The sequence below is a fragment of the Primulina tabacum genome, chromosome 10, assembly GCF_025594145.1.
Source record: "Primulina tabacum isolate GXHZ01 chromosome 10, ASM2559414v2, whole genome shotgun sequence".
Taxonomy (NCBI): domain Eukaryota; kingdom Viridiplantae; phylum Streptophyta; class Magnoliopsida; order Lamiales; family Gesneriaceae; genus Primulina; species Primulina tabacum.
In genome coordinates this window covers 40,355,389-40,374,750 of record NC_134559.1, presented here as the reverse complement: position 1 = coordinate 40,374,750, position 19,362 = coordinate 40,355,389, and the positions used below count along the sequence as shown (strand labels likewise).

General features: G+C 44.6%; 22 non-coding genes and 1 pseudogene across 22 annotated transcripts; all 23 read left to right on the top strand.

Moving 5' to 3' along the window:
• Positions 1-664: 664 nt before the first annotated feature.
• Positions 665-783, top strand: LOC142516513 (5S ribosomal RNA). The gene has a single exon (XR_012812304.1). It is a non-coding gene; the product is annotated as a 5S ribosomal RNA (ribosomal RNA).
• A 683-nt stretch (positions 784-1,466) lies between these two features.
• LOC142514049 (5S ribosomal RNA) lies at positions 1,467-1,583 on the top strand. The gene has a single exon (XR_012809962.1). It is a non-coding gene; the product is annotated as a 5S ribosomal RNA (ribosomal RNA).
• Positions 1,584-2,268: 685 nt separating this feature from the next.
• Positions 2,269-2,389, top strand: LOC142509973 (5S ribosomal RNA). Its single transcript, XR_012808116.1, has one exon. It is a non-coding gene; the product is annotated as a 5S ribosomal RNA (ribosomal RNA).
• A 686-nt stretch (positions 2,390-3,075) lies between these two features.
• On the top strand, positions 3,076-3,194 carry LOC142516501 (5S ribosomal RNA). Its single transcript, XR_012812293.1, has one exon. It is a non-coding gene; the product is annotated as a 5S ribosomal RNA (ribosomal RNA).
• Positions 3,195-3,878: 684 nt separating this feature from the next.
• On the top strand, positions 3,879-3,997 carry LOC142513768 (5S ribosomal RNA). The gene has a single exon (XR_012809696.1). It is a non-coding gene; the product is annotated as a 5S ribosomal RNA (ribosomal RNA).
• A 684-nt stretch (positions 3,998-4,681) lies between these two features.
• On the top strand, positions 4,682-4,799 carry LOC142513495 (5S ribosomal RNA). Its single transcript, XR_012809438.1, has one exon. It is a non-coding gene; the product is annotated as a 5S ribosomal RNA (ribosomal RNA).
• Positions 4,800-5,470: 671 nt separating this feature from the next.
• On the top strand, positions 5,471-5,590 carry LOC142508492 (5S ribosomal RNA). The gene has a single exon (XR_012806703.1). It is a non-coding gene; the product is annotated as a 5S ribosomal RNA (ribosomal RNA).
• Positions 5,591-6,763: 1,173 nt separating this feature from the next.
• Positions 6,764-6,882, top strand: LOC142516731 (5S ribosomal RNA). Its single transcript, XR_012812511.1, has one exon. It is a non-coding gene; the product is annotated as a 5S ribosomal RNA (ribosomal RNA).
• A 1,172-nt stretch (positions 6,883-8,054) lies between these two features.
• LOC142516729 (5S ribosomal RNA) lies at positions 8,055-8,173 on the top strand. The gene has a single exon (XR_012812510.1). It is a non-coding gene; the product is annotated as a 5S ribosomal RNA (ribosomal RNA).
• A 682-nt stretch (positions 8,174-8,855) lies between these two features.
• On the top strand, positions 8,856-8,975 carry LOC142516271 (5S ribosomal RNA). Its single transcript, XR_012812074.1, has one exon. It is a non-coding gene; the product is annotated as a 5S ribosomal RNA (ribosomal RNA).
• A 679-nt stretch (positions 8,976-9,654) lies between these two features.
• On the top strand, positions 9,655-9,776 carry LOC142507281 (5S ribosomal RNA). The gene has a single exon (XR_012805541.1). It is a non-coding gene; the product is annotated as a 5S ribosomal RNA (ribosomal RNA).
• Positions 9,777-10,459: 683 nt separating this feature from the next.
• LOC142515304 (5S ribosomal RNA) lies at positions 10,460-10,579 on the top strand. Its single transcript, XR_012811157.1, has one exon. It is a non-coding gene; the product is annotated as a 5S ribosomal RNA (ribosomal RNA).
• Positions 10,580-11,091: 512 nt separating this feature from the next.
• Positions 11,092-11,210, top strand: LOC142507509 (5S ribosomal RNA). Its single transcript, XR_012805765.1, has one exon. It is a non-coding gene; the product is annotated as a 5S ribosomal RNA (ribosomal RNA).
• A 515-nt stretch (positions 11,211-11,725) lies between these two features.
• On the top strand, positions 11,726-11,844 carry LOC142509624 (5S ribosomal RNA). The gene has a single exon (XR_012807790.1). It is a non-coding gene; the product is annotated as a 5S ribosomal RNA (ribosomal RNA).
• Positions 11,845-12,529: 685 nt separating this feature from the next.
• LOC142517228 (5S ribosomal RNA) lies at positions 12,530-12,648 on the top strand. The gene has a single exon (XR_012812985.1). It is a non-coding gene; the product is annotated as a 5S ribosomal RNA (ribosomal RNA).
• A 680-nt stretch (positions 12,649-13,328) lies between these two features.
• On the top strand, positions 13,329-13,445 carry LOC142516599 (5S ribosomal RNA). Its single transcript, XR_012812385.1, has one exon. It is a non-coding gene; the product is annotated as a 5S ribosomal RNA (ribosomal RNA).
• A 683-nt stretch (positions 13,446-14,128) lies between these two features.
• Positions 14,129-14,247, top strand: LOC142516490 (5S ribosomal RNA). Its single transcript, XR_012812282.1, has one exon. It is a non-coding gene; the product is annotated as a 5S ribosomal RNA (ribosomal RNA).
• Positions 14,248-14,928: 681 nt separating this feature from the next.
• LOC142516478 (5S ribosomal RNA) lies at positions 14,929-15,047 on the top strand. Its single transcript, XR_012812271.1, has one exon. It is a non-coding gene; the product is annotated as a 5S ribosomal RNA (ribosomal RNA).
• Positions 15,048-15,731: 684 nt separating this feature from the next.
• LOC142506813 (5S ribosomal RNA) lies at positions 15,732-15,848 on the top strand. Its single transcript, XR_012805090.1, has one exon. It is a non-coding gene; the product is annotated as a 5S ribosomal RNA (ribosomal RNA).
• Positions 15,849-16,534: 686 nt separating this feature from the next.
• LOC142516638 (5S ribosomal RNA) lies at positions 16,535-16,656 on the top strand. The gene has a single exon (XR_012812423.1). It is a non-coding gene; the product is annotated as a 5S ribosomal RNA (ribosomal RNA).
• A 683-nt stretch (positions 16,657-17,339) lies between these two features.
• LOC142508726 (5S ribosomal RNA) lies at positions 17,340-17,457 on the top strand. Its single transcript, XR_012806930.1, has one exon. It is a non-coding gene; the product is annotated as a 5S ribosomal RNA (ribosomal RNA).
• A 683-nt stretch (positions 17,458-18,140) lies between these two features.
• Positions 18,141-18,258, top strand: LOC142511977 (5S ribosomal RNA; annotated as a pseudogene).
• Positions 18,259-18,939: 681 nt separating this feature from the next.
• Positions 18,940-19,058, top strand: LOC142513049 (5S ribosomal RNA). Its single transcript, XR_012809016.1, has one exon. It is a non-coding gene; the product is annotated as a 5S ribosomal RNA (ribosomal RNA).
• The last annotated feature ends 304 nt before the right edge of the window (positions 19,059-19,362 follow it).

Genomic DNA, 19,362 nt, shown 5'->3' with positions numbered 1-19,362 from the left:
TGATTACTTGTTGACAGACGATTTTCGGCTCAAATCATCGGAATCTCGATCGGGACCAGATAAGACATGTGAAATAAGAGTAGCTCGGTCACTGCCGGATTTGGACAAAATTGTAGGCTAATTTGATTGTAAACGGGCAAACGGACGAGACTCATTACTACGCAATGAGCTGACGAGATTTTAGCCGAATTCCTTCTCTAAGACCCTCTAATTTGCGATTTACCGCTTCTGTTAAGCTTTCGTTTCCTCGAGAAATCCGCTTAGGAAGTTCGAAATTCGATTCCGGTTCCATTTTATCGTATCCCAGGCATAATAATAGCTTTACATTCGTTATTTCCTTCTTCTTATTTTTTTTTCTATTTTCTGGGAACATTTATCGATTTTTGTTGTCGTGAGCCGGTTCTGTGCGGAAGGGTATGACGCAGATTACTCCGGAGACGGTTAACTAATTAAAAACAATTATTTCGACTGTTTTATCCATAATTTACGTAAACGTCGCGACACGAGGTCTTCCCAGGGAGGTCACCCATCCTAGCCTCTGCCATCGCGCCAGAACGCTTAACTTCATGGTTATGATTGGGCGAGAGCAGTGCCGCGTGTTGTCCATCGCCGCCCGCTCCACACGTACTCGAGGGATATAAGAATAAACATCCCACTCAATGTCGGGTGCGATCATACCAGCACTAATGCACCGGATCCCATCAGAACTCCGAAGTTAAGCGTGCTTGGGCGAGAGCAGTACTAGGATGGGTGACCCCCTGGGAAGTCCTCGTGTTGCACCCTTTTTCGTGTTTTTCTATTTTTGATTACTTGTTGACAGACGATTTTCGGCTCAAATCATCTGAATCTCGATCGGGACCAGATAAGACATGTGAAATGAAAGTAGCTCGGGCACTGCCGGATTTGGACAAAATTGTAGGCTAATTTGATTGTAAACGGGCAAACGGACGAGACTCATTACTACGCAATGAGCTGACGAGATTTTAGCCGAATTCCTTCTCTAAGACCCTCTAATTTGCGATTTACCGCTTCTGTTAAGCTTTCGTTTCCTCGAGAAATCCGCTTAGGAAGTTCGAAATTCGATTCCGGTTCCATTTTATCGTATCCCAGGCATAATAATAGCTTTACATTCGTTATTTCCTTCTTCTTATTTTTTTTCTATTTTCTGGGAACATTTATCGATGTTTGTTGTCGTGAGCCGGTTCTGTGCGGAAGGGTATGACGCAGATTACTCCGGAGACGGTTAACTCATTAAAAACAATTATTTCGACTGTTTTATCCATAATTTACGTAAACGTTCGCGACACGAGGTCTTCCCAGGGAGGTCACCCATCCTAGCTCTGCCATCGCGCCAGAACGCTTAACTTCATGGTTATGATTGGGCGAGAGCAGTGCCGCGTGTTGTCCATCGCCGCCCGCTCCACACGTACTCGAGGGATATAAGAATAAACATCCCACTCAATGTCGGGTGCGATCATACCAGCACTAATGCACCGGATCCCATCAGAACTCCGAAGTTAAGCGTGCTTGGGCGAGAGCAGTACTAGGATGGGTGACCCCTGGAAGTCCTCGTGTTGCACCCCTTTTTCGTGTTTTTCTATTTTTGATTACTTGTTGACAGACGATTTTCGGCTCAAATCATCTGAATCTCGATCGGGACCAGATAAGACATGTGAAATGAAAGTAGCTCGGGCACTGCCGGATTTGGACAAAATTGTAGGCTAATTTGATTGTAAACGGGCAAACGGACGAGACTCATTACTACGCAATGAGCTGACGAGATTTTAGCCGAATTCCTTCTCTAAGACCCTCTAATTTGCGATTTACCGCTTCTGTTAAGCTTTCGTTTCCTCGAGAAATCCGCTTAGGAAGTTCGAAATTCGATTCCGGTTCCATTTTATCGTATCCCAGGCATAATAATAGCTTTACATTCGTTATTTCCTTCTTCTTATTTTTTTTTCTATTTTCTGGGAACATTTATCGATTTTTGTTGTCGTGAGCCGGTTCTGTGCGGAAGGGTATGACGCAGATTACTCCGGAGACGGTTAACTCATTAAAAACAATTATTTCGACTGTTTTATCCATAATTTACGTAAACGTTCGCGACACGAGGTCTTCCCAGGGAGGTCACCCATCCTAGCTCTGCCATCGCGCCAGAACGCTTAACTTCGTGGTTATGATTTGGCGAGAGCAGTGCCGCGTGTTGTCCATCGCCGCCCGCTCCACACGTACTCGAGGGATATAAGAATAAACATCCCACTCAATGTCGGGTGCGATCATACCAGCACTAATGCACCGGATCCCATCAGAACCCTGAAGTTAAGCGTGCTTGGGCGAGAGCAGTACTAGGATGGGGGTGACCCCCTTGGAAGTCCTAGTGTTGCACACCTTTTCCGTGTTTTTCTATTTTTGATTACTTGTTGACAGACGATTTTCGGCTCAAATCATCTGAATCTCGATCGGGACCATATAAGACATGTGAAATGAAAGTAGCTCGGTCACTGCCGGATTTGGACAAAATTGTAGGCTAATTTGATTGTAAACGGGCAAACGGACGAGACTCATTACTACGCAATGAGCTGACGAGATTTTAGCCGAATTCCTTCTCTAAGACCCTCTAATTTGCGATTTACCGCTTCTGTTAAGCTTTCGTTTCCTCGAGAAATCCGCTTAGGAAGTTCGAAATTCGATTGCGGTTCCATTTTATCGTATGCCAGGCATAATAATAGCTTTACATTCGTTATTTCCTTCTTCTTATTTTTTTTTCTATTTTCCTGGGAACATTTATCGATTTTTGTTGTCGTGAGCCGGTTCTGTGCGGAAGGGTATGACGCAGATTACTCCGGAGACGGTTAACTAATTTAAAACAATTATTTCGACTGTTTTATCCATAATTTACGTAAACGATCGTGACACGAGGTCTTCCTAGGGAGGTCACCCATACTACCTCTGCCATCGCGCCAGAACGCTTAACTTCGTGGTTATGATTGGGCGAAAGCAGTGCCGCGTGTTGTCCATCGCCGCCCGCTCCACACGTACTCGAGGGATATAAGAATAAACATCCCACTCAATGTCGGGTGCGATCATACCAGCACTAATGCACCGGATCCCATCAGAACTCCGAAGTTAAGCGTGCTTGGGCGAGAGCAGTACTAGGATGGGTGACCCCCTGGGAAGTCCTCGTGTTGCACCCTTTTTCGTGTTTTTCTATTTTTGATTACTTGTTGACAGACGATTTTCGGCTCAAATCATCTGAATCTCGATCGGGACCAGATAAGACATGTGAAATGAAAGTAGCTCGGGCACTGCCGGATTTGGACAAAATTGTAGGCTAATTTGATTGTAAACGGGCAAACGGACGAGACTCATTACTACGCAATGAGCTGACGAGATTTTAGCCGAATTCCTTCTCTAAGACCCTCTAATTTGCGATTTAACGCTTCTGTTAAGCTTTCGTTTCCTCGAGAAATCCGCTTAGGAAGTTCGAAATTCGATTCCGGTTCCATTTTATCGTATCCCAGGCATAATAATAGCTTTACATTCGTTATTTCCTTCTTCTTATTTTTTTTTCTATTTTCTGGGAACATTTATCGATTTTTGTTGTCGTGAGCCGGTTCTTTGCGGAAGGGTATGACGCAGATTACTCCGGAGACGGTTAACTCATTAAAAAAATTATTTTGACTGTTTTATCCATAATTTACGTAAACGGTAGCGACACGAGGTCTTCCCAGGGAGGTCACCCTATCCTAGCTCTGCCATCGCGCCAGAACGCTTAACTTCATGGTTATGATTAGGCGAGAGCAGTGCCGCGTGTTGTCAATCGCCGCTCGCTCCACACGTACACGAGGGATATAAGAATAAACATCACACTCAATGTCGGGTGTGATCATACCAGCACTACTCCACCGGATCCCATCAGAACTCCGAAGTTAAGCGTGCTTGGGCGAGAGCAGTACTAGGGTGGGTGACCCCCTGGGAAGTCCTCGTGTTGCACCTTTTTTCATTTTTTTCTATTTTTGATTACTTGTTGACAGACGATTTTCGGCTCAAATCATCTGAATCTCGATCGGGACCAGATAAAACATGTGAAATGAAAGTAGCTCGGGCACTGCCGGATTTGGACAAAATTGTAGGCTAATTTGATTGTAAACGGGCAAACGGACGAGACTCATTACTACGCAATGAGCTGACGAGATTTTAGCCGAATTCCTTCTCTAAGACCCTCTAATTTGCGATTTACCGCTTCTGTTAAGCTTTCGTTTCCTCGAGAAATCCGCTTAGGAAGTTCGAAATTCGATTCCGGTTCCATTTTATCGTATCCCAGGCATAATAATAGCTTTACATTCGTTATTTCCTTCTTCTTATTTTTTTTTCTATTTTCTGGGAACATTTATCGATTTTTGTTGTCGTGAGCCGGTTCTGTGCGGAAGGGTATGACGCAGATTACTCCGGAGACGGTTAACTAATTTAAAACAATTATTTCGACTGTTTTATCCATAATTTACGTAAACGATCGCGACACGAGGTCTTCCCAGGGAGGTCACCCATACTACCTCTGCCATCGCGCCAGAACGCTTAACTTCGTGGTTATGATTGGGCGAAAGCAGTGCCGCGTGTTGTCCATCGCCGCCCGCTCCACACGTACTCGAGGGATATAAGAATAAACATCCCAATCAATGTCGGGTGCGATCATACCAGCACTAATGCACCGGATCCCATCAGAACTCCGAAGTCAAGCGTGCTTGGGCGAGAGCAGTACTAGGATGGGTGACCCCTGGGAAGTCCTCGTGTTGCACCCTTATTCGTGTTTTTCTATTTTTGATTACTTGTTGATAGACGATTTTCGGCTCAAATCATCTGAATCTCGATCGGGACCAGATAAAACATGTGAAATGAAAGTAGCTCGGGCACTGCCGGATTTGGACAAAATTGTAGGCTAATTTGATTGTAAACGGGCAAACGGACGAGACTCATTGCTACGCAATGAGCTGACGAGATTTTAGCCGAATTCCTTCTCTAAGACCCTCTAATTTGCGATTTAACGCTTCTGTTAAGCTTTCGTTTCCTCGAGAAATCCGCTTAGGAAGTTCGAAATTCGATTTCGGTTCCATTTTATCGTATCCCAGGCATAATAATAGCTTTACATTCGTTATTTTCCTTCTTCTTATTTTTTTTTCTATTTTCTGGGAACATTTATCGATTTTTGTTGCCGTGAGCCGGTTCTGTGCGGAAGGGTATGACGCAGATTACTCCTGAGACGGTTAACTCATTAAAAACAATTATTTCGACTGTTTTATCCATAATTTACGTAAACGGTCGTGACACGAGGTCACCCATCCTAGCTCTGCCATCGCGCCAGAACGCTTAACTTCATGGTTATGATTGGGCGAGAGCAGTGCCGCGTGTTGTCCATCGCCGCTCGCTCCACACGTACACGAGGGATATAAGAATAAACATCCCACTCAATGTCGGGTGCGATCTTACTAGCACTAATGCACCGGATCCCATCAGAAACTCAGAAGTTAAGCGTGCTTGGGCGAGAGCAGTACTAGGATGGGTGACCCCATGTGAAATCCTCGTGTTGCACCTTTTTTCGTGTTTTTCTATTTTTGATTACTTGTTGACAGACGATTTTCGACTCAAATCATCTGAATCTCGATCGGGACCAGATAAGACATGTGAAATCAACGTAGCTCGGGCACTGCCGGATTTGGACAAAATTGTAGGCAAATTTGATTGTAAACGGGCAAACGGACGAGACTCATTACTACGCAATGAGTTGACGAGATTTTAGCCGAATTCCTTCTTTAAGACCATCTAATTTGCGATTTACCGCTTCTGTTAAGCTTTCGTTTCCTCGAGAAATCCGCTTGGGAAGTTCGAAATTTGATTCCGGTTCCATTTTATCGTATCCCAGGCATAATAATAGCTTTACTTTCGTTATTTCCTTCTTCTTATTTTTTTTTCTATTTTCTGGGAACATTTATTGATTTTTGTTGTCGTGAGCCGGTTCTGTGCGGAAGGGTATGACGCAGATTACTCCGGAGACGGTTAACTAATTTAAAACAATTATTTCGACTGTTTTATCCATAATTTACGTAAACGATCGCGACACGAGGTCTTCCCAGGGAGGTCACCTGAATCTCGATCGGGACCAGATAAAACATGTGAAATGAAAGTAACTCGGGCACTGCCGGATTTGGAAAAAATTGTAGGCTAATTTGAATGTAAACAGGCAAACGGACGAGACTCATTACTATGCAATGAGCTCACGAGATTTTAGCCGAATTCCTTCTCTAAGACCCTCTAATTTGCGATTTACCGCTTCTGTTAAGCTTTCGTTTCCTCGAGAAATCCGCTTAGGAAGTTCAAAATTCGATTCCGGTTCCATTTTATCGTATCCCAGGCATAATAATAGCTTTGCATTCGTTATTTCCTTCTTCTTATTTTTTTTTTCTATTTTCCGGGAACATTTATCGATTTTTGTTGTCGTGAGTCGGTTCTGTGCGGAAGGGTATGACGCAGATTACTCCGGAGACGGTTAACTCATTAAAAACAATTATTTCGACTGTTTTATCCATAATTTACGTAAACGGTCGTGACACGAGGTCTTCCCAGGGAGGTCACCCATCCTAGCTCTGCCATCGCGCCAGAACGCTTAACTTCATGGTTATGATTGGGCGAGAGCAGTGCCGCGTGTTCTCCATCGCCGCCCGCTCCACACGTACACGAGGGATATAAAATAAACATCCCACTCAATGTCGGGTGCGATCTTACTAGCACTTATGCACCGGATCCCATCAGAAATCCGAAGTTAAGCGTGCTTGGGCGAGAGCAGTACTAGGGTGGGTGACCCCTTGGGAAGTCCTCGTGTTGCAACCTTTTTCGTGTTTTTCTATTTTTGATTACTTGTTGACAGACGATTTTCGGCTCAAATCATCTGAATCTCGATCGGGACCAGATAAGACATGTGAAATGAAAGTAGCTCGGGCACTGCCGGATTTGGACAAAATTGTAGGCTAATTTGATTGTAAACGGGCAAACGGACGAGACTTATTTCTACGCAATGAGCTGACGAGATTTTAGCCGAATTCCTTCTCTAAGACCCTCTAATTTGCGATATAACGCTTCTGTTAAGCTTTCGTTTCCTCGAGAAATCCGGTTAGGAAGTTCAAAATTCGATTCCGGTTCCATTTTATCGTATGCCAGGCATAATAATAGCTTTACATTCGTTATTTCCTTCTTCTTATTTTTTTTCCTATTTTCTGGGAACATTTATCGATTTTTTTGTCGTGAGCCGGTTCTGTGCGGAAGGGTATGACGCAGATTACTCCGGAGACGGTTAACTAATTTAAAACAATTATTTCGACTGTTTTATCCATAATTTACGTAAACGATCGCGACACGAGGTCTTCCCAGGGAGGTCACCTGAATCTCGATCGGGACCAGATAAAACATGTGAAATGAAAGTAACTCGGGCACTGCCGGATTTGGAAAAAATTGTAGGCTAATTTGAATGTAAACAGGCAAACGGACGAGACTCATTACTATGCAATGAGCTCACGAGATTTTAGCCGAATTCCTTCTCTAAGACCCTCTAATTTGCGATTTACCGCTTCTGTTAAGCTTTCGTTTCCTCGAGAAATCCGCTTAGGAAGTTCAAAATTCGATTCCGGTTCCATTTTATCGTATCCCAGGCATAATAATAGCTTTGCATTCGTTATTTCCTTCTTCTTATTTTTTTTTTCTATTTTCCGGGAACATTTATCGATTTTTGTTGTCGTGAGTCGGTTCTGTGCGGAAGGGTATGACGCAGATTACTCCGGAGACGGTTAACTCATTAAAAACAATTATTTCGACTGTTTTATCCATAATTTACGTAAACGGTCGCGACACGAGGTCTTCCCAGGGAGGTCACCCATCCTAGCACTGCCATCGCGCCAGAACGCTTAACTTCATGGTTATGGTTGGGCGAGAGCAGTGCCGCGTGTTCTCCATCGCCGCCCGCTCCACACGTACACGAGGGATATAATATAAACATCCCACTCAATGTCGGGTGCGATCTTACTAGCACTTATGCACCGGATCCCATCAGAAATCCGAAGTTAAGCGTGCTTGGGCGAGAGCAGTACTAGGGTGGGTGACCCCTTGGGAAGTCCTCGTGTTGCAACCTTTTTCGTGTTTTTCTATTTTTGATTACTTGTTGACAGACGATTTTCGGCTCAAATCATCTGAATCTCGATCGGGACCATATAAGACATGTGAAATGAAAGTAGCTCGGGCACTGCCGGATTTGGACAAAATTGTAGGCTAATTTGATTGTAAACGGGCAAACGGACGAGACTTATTTCTACGCAATGAGCTGACGAGATTTTAGCCGAATTCCTTCTCTAAGACCCTCTAATTTGCGATATAACGCTTCTGTTAAGCTTTCGTTTCCTCGAGAAATCCGCTTAGGAAGTTCAAATTCAATTCCGGTTCCTTTTTATCGTATGCCAGGCATAATAATAGCTTTACATTCGTTATTTCCTTCTTCTTATTTTTTTTCCTATTTTCTGGGAACATTTATCGATTTTTTTGTCGTGAGCCGGTTCTGTGCGGAAGGGTATGACGCAGATTACTCCGGAGACGGTTAATTCATTAAAAACAATTATTTCGATTGTTTTATCCATAATTTACGTAAACGGTCGCGAAACGAGGTCTTCTCAGGGAGGTCACCCATCCTAGCTCTGCCATCGCGCCAGAACGCTTAACTTCGTGGTTATGATTGGGCGAGAGCAGTGCCGCGTGTTGTCCATCGCCGCCCGCTCCACACGTACTCGTGGGATATAAGAATAAACATCCCACTCAATGTCGGGTGCGATCATACCAGCACTAATGCACCGGATCCCGATCAGAACTCCGAAGTTAAGCGTGCTTAGGCGAGAGCAGTACTAGGGTGGGTGACCCCCTGGGAAGTCCTCGTGTTGCAACCTTTTTCGTGTTTTTCTATTTTTGATTACTTGTTGACAGACGATTTTCGGCTCAAATCATCTGAATCTCGATCGGGACCAGATAAACATGTGAAATGAAAGTAGCTCGGGCACTGCCGGATTTGGACAAAATTGTAGGCTAATTTGATTGTAACGTGCAAACGGACGAGACTCATACTACGCAATGAGCTGACGAGATTTTAGCCGAATTCCTTCTCTAAGACCCTCTAATTTGCGATTTACCGCTTCTGTTAAGCTTTCGTTTCCTCGAGAAATCCGCTTAGGAAGTTCGAAATTCGATTGCGGTTCCATTTTATCGTATCCCAGGCATAATAATAGCTTTACATTCGTTATTTCCTTCTTCTTATTTTTTTTCTATTTTCTGGGAACATTTATCGATTTTTGTTGTCGTGAGCTGTTTCTGTGCGGAAGGGTATGACGCAGATTACTCCGGAGACGGTTAACTCATTAAAAACAATTATTTCGACTGTTTTATCATAATTTACGTAAACGATCGCGACACGAGGTCTTCCCAGGGAGGTCACCCATCCTAGCTCTGCCATCGCGCCAGAACGCTTAACTTCCTGGTTATGATTGGGCGAGAGCAGTGCGCGTGTTGTCCATCGCCGCCCGCTCCACACGTACTCGAGGATATTAAGAATAAACATCCCACTCAATTGTCGGGTGCGATCATTACCAGCACTAATGCACCGGATCCCATCAGAACTCCGAAGTTAAGCGTGCTTGGTCGAGAGCTAGTACTAGGATGGGTGACCCCCTGGGAAGTCTCGCGTGTTGCACCCTTTTTCGTTGTTTTTTCTATTTTGATTACTTGTTGACAGACGATTTTCGGCTCAAATCATCTGAATCTCGATCGGGACCAGATAAGACATGTGAAATGAAAGTAGCTCGGGCACTGCCGGATTTGGACAAATGTAGGCTAATTTGATTGTACAACGGGCAACGGACGAGACTCATTACTACGCAATGAGCCTGACGAGATTTTAGCCGAATTCCTTCTCTAAGACCCTCTAATTTGCGATTTAACGCTTCTGTTAAGCTTTCGTTTCCTCGAGAAATCCGCTTAGGAAGTTCGAAATTCGATTCCGGTTCCATTTTATCGTATCCCAGGCATAATAATAGCTTTACATTCGTTATTTCCTTCTTCTTATTTTTTTTTCTATTTTCTGGGAACATTTATCGATTTTTGTTGTCGTGAGCGGTTCTGTGTGGAAGGGTATGACGTAGATTACTCCGGAGACGGTTAACTAATTAAAAACAATTATTTCGTTTGTTTTATCCATAATTTACGTAAACGATCGCGACACGAGGTCTTCCCAGGGAGGTCACCCATCCTACCTCTGCCATCACGCCAGAACGTTTAACTTCGTGGTTATGATTTGGTGAGAGCAGTGCCGCGTGTTGTCCATCGCCGCCCGCTCCACACGTACTCGAGGGATATAAGAATAAACATCCCACTCAATGTCGGGTGCGATCATACCAGCACTTATGCACCGGATCCCATCAGAACTCCGAAGTTAAGCGTGCTTGGGCTGAGAGCAGTACTAGGATAGGTGACCCCCTGGGAAGTCCTAGTGTTGCACCCTTTTTCGTGTTTTTCTATTTTTGATTACTTGTTGACAGATGATTTTCGGCTCAAATCATCCGAATCTCGATCGGGACAAGATAAGACATGTGAAATGAAAGTAGCTCGGTCACTGTCGGATTTGGACAAAATTGAAGGCTAATTTGATTGTAAACGGGCAAACGGAAGAGACTCATTACTACGCAATGAGCTGACGAGATTTTTTTCTATTTTCTGGGAACATTTATCGATTTTTGTTGTCGTGAGCCGGTTCTGTGCGGAAGGGTATGACGCAGATTACTCGGAGACGGTTAACTCATTAAAAACAATTATTTCGACTGTTTTATCCATAATTTACGTAAACGTTCGCGACACGAGGTCTTCCCAGGGAGGTCACCCATCCTAGCTCTGCCATCGCGCCAGAACGCTTAACTTCGTGGTTATGATTTGGCGAGAGCAGTGCCGCGTGTTGTCCATCGCCGCCCGCTCCACACGTACTCGAGGGATATAAGAATAAACATCCCACTCAATGTCGGGTGCGATCATACCAGCACTAATGCACCGGATCCCATCAGAACTCCGAAGTTAAGCGTGCTTGGGCGAGAGCAGTACTAGGAATGGTGACCCCCTTGGAAGTCCTAGTGTTGCACACACCTTTTTCGTGTTTTTCTATTTTTGATTACTTGTTGACAGACGATTTTCGGCTCAATCATCGGAATCTCGATCGGGACCAGATAAGACATGTGAAATAAGAGTAGCTCGGTCACTGCCGGATTTGGACAAAATTGTAGGCTAATTTGATTGTAAACGGGCAAACGGACGAGACTCATTACTACGCAATGAGCTGACGAGATTTTTTTTTCTATTTTCTGGGAACATTTATCGATTTTTTGTTGTCGTGAGCCGGTTCTGTGCGGAAGGGTATGACGCAGATTACTCCGGAGACGGTAACTCATTAAAAATAATTATTTCGACTGTTTTATCATAATTTACGTAAACGTTCGCGACACGAGGTCTTCCCAGGGAGGTCACCCATCCTAGCTCTGCCATCGCGCCAGAACGCTTAACTTCGTGGTTATGATTGGGCGAGAGCATGCCGCGTGTTGTCCATCGCCGCCAGCTCCACACGTACTCGAGGGATATAAGAATAAACATCCCACTCAATGTCTGGTGCGATCATACCAGCACTAATGCACCGGATCCCATCAGAACTCCGAAGTTAAGCGTGCTTGGGCGAGAGCAGTACTAGGAATTGTGACCCCCTTGGAAGTCCTAGTGTTGCACAACCTTTTTCGTGTTTTTCTATTTTTGATTACTTGTTGACAGACGATTTTCGGCTCAAATCATCTGAATCTCGATCGGGACCAGATAAGACATGTGAAATGAAAGTAGCTCGGTCACTGCCGGATTTGGACAAAATTGTAGGCTAATTTGATTGTAAACGGGCAAACGGACGAGACTCATTACTACGCAATGAGCTGACGAGATTTTAGCCGAATTCCTTCTCTAAGACCCTCTAATTTGCGATTACCGCTTCTGTTAAGCTTTCGTTTCCTCGAGAAATCCGCTTAGGAAGTTCGAAATTCGATTCCGGTTCCATTTTATCGTATCCCAGGCATAATAATAGCTTTACATTCGTTATTTCCTTCTTCTTATTTTTTTTCTATTTTCTGGGAACATTTATCGATTTTTGTTGTCGTGAGCCGGTTCTGTGCGGAAGGGTATGACGCAGATTACTCCGGAGACGGTTAACTCATTAAAACAATTATTTCGACTGTTTTATCCATAATTTACGTAAACGATTCGCGACACGAGGTCTTCCCAGGGAGGTCACCCATCCTAGCTCTGCCATCGCGCCAGAACGCTTAACTTCGTGGTTATGATTGGGCGAAAGCAGTGCCGCGTGTTGTCCATCGCCGCCCGCTCCACACAGTACTCGAGGGATATAAGAATAAACATCCCACTCAATGTCGGGTGCGATCATACCTAGCACTAATGCACCGGATCCCATCAGAACTCCGAAGTTAAGCGTGCTTGGGCGAGAGCAGTACTAGGATGGTGACCCCCTGGGAAGTCCTAGTGTTGCACCCTTTTTCGTGTTTTTCTATTTTGATTACTTGTTGACAGACGATTTTCGGCTCAAATCATCTGAATCTCGATCGGGACCAGATAAGACATGTGAAATGAAAGTAGCTCGGGCACTGCCGGATTTGGACAAAATTGTAGGCTAATTTGATTGTAAACGGGCAAACGGACGAGACTCATTACTACGCAATGAGCTGACGAGTATTTTAGCCGAATTCCTTCTCTAAGACCTCTAATTTGCGATTTACCGCTTCTGTTAAGCTTTCGTTTCCTCGAGAAATCCGCTTAGGAAGTTCGAAATTCGATTCCGGTTCCATTTTATCGTATCCCAGGCATAATAATAGCTTTACATTCGTTATTTCCTTCTTCTTATTTTTTTTTCTATTTTCTGGGAACATTTATCGATTTTTGTTGTCGTGAGCCGGTTCTGTGCGGAAGGGTTATGACGCAGATACTCCGGAGATGGTTAACTAATTTAAAACAATTATTTCGACTGTTTTATCCATAATTTACGTAACGATCGCGACACGAGGTCTTCCCAGGGAGGTCACCCATACTACCTCTGCCATCGCGCCAGAACGCTTAACTTCGTGGTTATGATTGGGCGAGAGCAGTGCCGCGTGTTGTCCATCGCCGCCCGCTCCACAGTACTCGAGGGATATAAGAATAAACATCCCACTCATGTCGGGTGCGATCATACCAGCACTAATGCACCGGATCCCATCAGAACTCCGAAGTTAAGCGTGCTTGGGCGAGAGCAGTACTAGGATGGTGACCCCTGGGAAGTCCTAGTGTTGCACCCTTTTCGTGTTTTCTATTTTTGATTACTTGTTGACAGACGATTTTCGGCTCAAATCATCTGAATCTCGATCGGGACCAGATAAGACATGTGAAATGAAAGTAGCTCGGGCACTGCCGGATTTGGACAAAATTGTAGGCTAATTTGATTGTAAACGGGCAAACGGACGAGACTCATTACTACGCAATGAGCTGACGAGATTTAGCCGAATTCCTTCTCTAAGACCCTCTAATTTGCGATTTACCGCTTCTGTTAAGCTTTCGTTTCCTCGAGAAATCCGCTTAGGAAGTTCGAAATTCGATTTCCGGTTCCATTTTATCGTATCCCAGGCATAATAATAGCTTTACATTCGTTATTTCCTTCTTCTTATTTTTTTTTCTATTTTCTGGGAACATTTATCGATTTTTGTTGTCGTGAGCCGGTTCTGTGCGGAAGGGTATGACGCAGATTACTCCGGAGACGGTTAACTCATTAAAACAATTATTTCGACTGTTTTATCCATAATTTACGTAAACGATCGCGACACGAGGTCTTCCCAGGGAGGTCACCCATCCTAGCCTCTGCCATCGCGCCAGAACGCTTAACTTCGTGGTTATGATTGGGCGAGAAGCAGTGCCGCGTGTTGTCCATCGCCGCCCGCTCCACACGTACTCGAGGGATATAAGAATAAACATCCCACTCAATGTCGGGTGCGATCATACCAGCACTAATGCACCGGATCCCATCAGAACTCCGAAGTTAAGCGTGCTTGGGCGAGAGCAGTACTAGGATGGGTGACCCCCTGGGAAGTCCTCGTGTTGCACCCTTTTTCGTGTTTTTCTATTTTTGATTACTTGTTGACAGACGATTTTCGGCTCAAATCATCTGAATCTCGATCGGGACCAGATAAGACATGTGAAATGAAAGTAGCTCGGGCACTGCCGGATTTGGACAAAATGTAGGCTAATTTGATTGTAAACGGGCAAACGGACGAGACTCATTACTACGCAATGAGCTGACGAGATTTAGCCGAATTCCTTCTCTAAGACCCTCTAATTTGCGATTTACCGCTTCTGTTAAGCTTTCGTTTCCTCGAGAAATCCGCTTAGGAAGTTCGAAATTCGATTCCGGTTCCATTTTATCGTATCCAGGCATAATAATAGCTTTACATTCGTTATTTCCTTCTTCTTATTTTTTTTTCTATTTTCTGGGAACATTTATCGATTTTTGTTGTCGTGAGCCGGTTCTGTGCGGAAGGGTATGACGCAGATTACTCCGGAGACGGTTAACTCATTTAAAAACAATTATTTCGACTGTTTTATCCATAATTTACGTAAACGTCGCGACACGAGGTCTTCCCAGGGAGGTCACCCATCCTAGCTCTGCCATCGCGCCAGAACGCTTAACTTCATGGTTATGATTGGGCGAGAGCAGTGCCGCGTGTTGTCCATCGCCGCCCGCTCCACACGTACTCGAGGGATATAAGAATAAACATCCCACTCAATGTCGGGTGCGATCATACCAGCACTAATGCACCGGATCCCATCAGAACTCCGAAGTTAAGCGTGCTTGGGCGAGAGCAGTACTAGGATGGGTGACCCCCTGGGAAGTCCTCGTGTTGCACCCTTTTTTCGTGTTTTTTCTATTTTTGATTACTTGTTGACAGACGATTTTCGGCTCAAATCATCTGAATCTCGATCGGGACCAGATAAGACATGTGAAATGAAAGTAGCTCGGGCACTGCCGGATTTGGACAAAATTGTAGGCTAATTTGATTGTAAACGGGCAAACGGACGAGACTCATTACTACGCAATGAGCTGACGAGATTTTAGCCGAATTCCTTCTCTAAGACCCTCTAATTTGCGATTTACCGCTTCTGTTAAGCTTTCGTTTCCTCGAGAAATCCGCTTAGGAAGTTCGAAATTCGATTCCTGGTTCCATTTTATCGTATCCAGGCATAATAATAGCTTTACATTCGTTATTTCCTTCTCTTATTTTTTTTTTCTATTTTCTGGGAACATTTATCGATTTTGTTGTCGTGAGGCGGTTCTGTGCGGAAGGTATGACGCAGATTACTCCGGAGGACGGTTAACTCATTAAAACAATTATTTCGACTGTTTTATCCATAATTTACGTAAACGGTCGCGACACGAGGTCTTCCCAGGGAGGTCACCCATCCTAGCTCTGCCATCGCGCCAGAACGCTTAACTTCATGGTTATGATTGGGCGAGAGCAGTGCCGCGTGTTGTCCATCGCCGCCCGCTCCACACGTACTCGAGGGATATAAGAATAAACATCCCACTCAATGTCTGGTGCGATCATACCAGCACTAATGCACCGGATCCCATCAGAACTCCGAAGTTAAGCGTGCTTGGCGAGAGCAGTACTAGATGGGTGACCCCCTGGGAAGTCCTCGTGTTGCACCCTTTTTCGTGTTTTTCTATTTTTGATTACTTGTTGACAGACGATTTTCGGCTCAAATCATCTGAATCTCGATCGGGACCAGATAAGACATGTGAAATGAAAGTAGCTCGGGCACTGCCGGATTTGGACAAAATTGTAGGCTAATTTGATTGTAAACGGGCAAACGGACGAGACTCATTACTACGCAATGAGCTGACGAGATTTTAGCCGAATTCCTTCTCTAAGACCCTCTAATTTGCGATTTAACGCTTCTGTTAAGCTTTCGTTTCCTCGAGAAATCCGCTTAGGAAGTTCGAAATTCGATTCCGGTTCCATTTTATCGTATCCCAGGCATAATAATAGCTTTACATTCGTTATTTCCTTCTTCTTATTTTTTTTTCTATTTTCTGGGAACATTTATCGATTTTTTGTTGTCGTGAGCCGGTTCTGTGCGGAAGGGTATGACGCAGATTACTCCGGAGACGGTTAACTCATTAAAAACAATTATTTCGACTGTTTAATCCATAATTTACGGTAAACGAGTCGCGACACGAGGTCTTCCCAGGGAGGTCACCCATCCTAGCTCTGCCAATCGCGCCAGAACGCTTAACTTCATGTTATGATTGGGCGGAGAGCAGTGCCGCGTGTTGTCCATCGCGCCCGCTCCACACGTACTCGAGGATATAAGAATAAACATCCCACTCAATGTCGGGTGCGATCATACCAGCACTAATGCACCGGATCCCATCAGAACTCCGAAGTTAAGCTGTTGCTTGGGCGAGAGCAGTACTAGGATGGGTGACCTCCTGGGAACGTCCTCGTGTTGCACCCCTTTTTCGTTGTTTTTCTATTTTTGATTACTTGTTGACAGACGATTTTCGGCTCAAATCATCTGAATCTCGATCGGGACCAGATAAGACATGTGAAATGAAAGTAGCTCGGGCACTGCGGATTTGGACAAAATTGTAGGCTAATTTGATTGTAAACGGGCAAACGGACGGGACTCATTACTACGCAATGAGCTGACGAGATTTTAGCCGAATTCCTTCTCTAAGACCCTCTAATTTGCGATTTACCGCTTCTGTTAAGCTTTCGTTTCCTCGAGAAATCCGCTTAGGAAGTTCGAAATTCGATTCCGGTTCCATTTTATCGTATCCCAGGCATAATAATAGCTTTACATTCGTTATTTCCTTCTTCTTTATTTTTTTTTCTATTTTTCTGGGAACATTTATCGATTTTTGTTGTCGTGAGCGGTTCTGTGCGGAAGGGTATGACGCAGATTACTCCGGAGACGGTTAACTCATTTAAAACAATATTTCGACTGTTTTATCCTAATTTACGTAAACGATCGCGACACGAGGTCTTCCCAGGGAGGTCACCCATCCTACCTCTGCCATCGCGCCAGAACGCTTAACTTCATGGTTATGATTGGGCGAAGCAGTGCCGCGTGTTGTCCATCGCCGCCCGCTCCACACGTACTCGAGGGATATAAGAATAAACATCCCACTCAATGTCGGGTGCGATCATACCAGCACTAATGCACCGGATCCCATCAGAACTCCGAAGTTAAGCGTGCTTGGGCTGAGCGCAGTACTAGGATGGTGACCCCTGGGAAGTCCTCGTGTTGCACCCCTTTTTCGTGTTTTTTCTATTTTTGATTACTTGTTGACAGACGATTTTCGGCTCAAATCATCTGAATCTCGATCGGGACCAGATAAGAACATGTGAAATGAAAGTTAGCTCGGGCACTGCCGGATTTGGACAAAATTGTAGGCTAATTGATTGTAAACGGGCAAACGGACGAGACTCATTACTACGCAATGAGCTGACGAGATTTTAAGCCGAATTCCTTCCTCTAAGACCCTCTAATTTGCGATTTACCGCTTTGTTAAGCTTCGTTTCCTCGAGAAATCCGCTTAGGAAGTTCGAAATTCGATTCCGGTTCCATTTTATCGTATCCCAGGCATAATAATAGCTTTACATTCGTTATTTCCTTCTTCTTATTTTTTTTTCTATTTTCTGGGAACATTTATCGATTTTTGTTGTCGTGAGCGGGTTCTGTGCGGAAGGGTATGACGCAGATTACTCCCGAGCGGTTAACTCAATTAAAACAATTATTTCGACTGTTTTATCCATAATTTACGTAAACGGTCGCGACACGAGGTCTCCCAGGGAGGTAACCCTACTACGCTCTGCCATGCGCCAGAACGCTTAACTTCATGGTATGATGGGCGAGAAGCAGTGCCGCGTGTTGTCCATCGCCGCCCGCTCCACACGTACTCGGGGATATAAGAATAAACATCCCCACTCAATGTCGGGTGCGATCATACCATCACTAATGCACCGGATCCATCAGAACTCCGAAGTTAAGCGTGCTTGGGCGGAAGCAGTCTACTAGAGGGTGACCTCCTGGGAAGTCCTCGTGTTGCACCCTTTTTTCGTTGTTTTCGTCTTTTTGATTACTTGTCTGACCGATTTCGGCTAAATCATCTGAATCTCGATCGGGACAAATACGACATGTGAAATGAAAGTAGCTCGGCCACTGCCGGATTTGGACAAAATTGTAGGCTAATTTGATTGTAACGGGCAAACGGACGAGACTCATTACTACGCAATGAGCTGACGAGATTTTAGCCGAATTCCTTCTCTAAGACCCTCTAATTTGCGATTTACCGCTTCTGTTAAGCTTTCGTTTCCTCGAGAAATCCGCCTTAGGAAGTTCGAAATTCGATTCCGGTTCCATTTTATCGTATCCTAGGCATAATAATAGCTTTACATTCGTTATTTCCTTCTTCTTATTTTTTTTTCTATTTTCTGGGAACATTTATCGATTTTTGTTGTCGTGAGCCGGTTCTGTGCGGAAGGGTATGACGCAGATTACTCCGGAGACGGTTAACTCATTAAAAACAATATTTCGACTGTTTTATCCATAATTTACGTAAACCGGTCGCGACACGAGGTCTTCCCAGGGAGGTCACCATCCTAGCTCTGCCATCGCGCCAGAACGCTTAACTTCATGGTTATGATTGGGCGAGGAGCAGTGCCGCGTGTTGTCCATCGCCGCCCGCTCCACACGTACTCGAGGGATATAAGAATAAACATCCCACTCAATGTCGGGTGCGATCATACCAGCACTAATGCACCGGATCCCATCAGAACTCCGAAGTTAAGCGTGCTTGGGCGAGAGCAGTACTAGGATGGGTGACCCCCTGGGAAGTCCTCGTGTTGCACAACCTTTTTCGTGTTTTTCTATTTTTGATTACTTGTTGACAGTCGGCTCAAATCATCTGAATCTCGATCGGGACCAGATAAGACATGTGAAATGAAAGTAGCTCGGGCACTGCCGGATTTGGACAAAATTGTAGGCTAATTTGATTGTAAACGGGCAAACGGACGAGACTCATTACTACGCAATGAGCTGACGAGATTTTAGCCGAATTCCTTCTCTAAGACCCTCTAATTTGCGATTTACCGCTTCTGTTAAGCTTTCGTTTCCTCGAGAAATCCGCTTAGGAAGTTCGAAATTCGATTCCGGTTC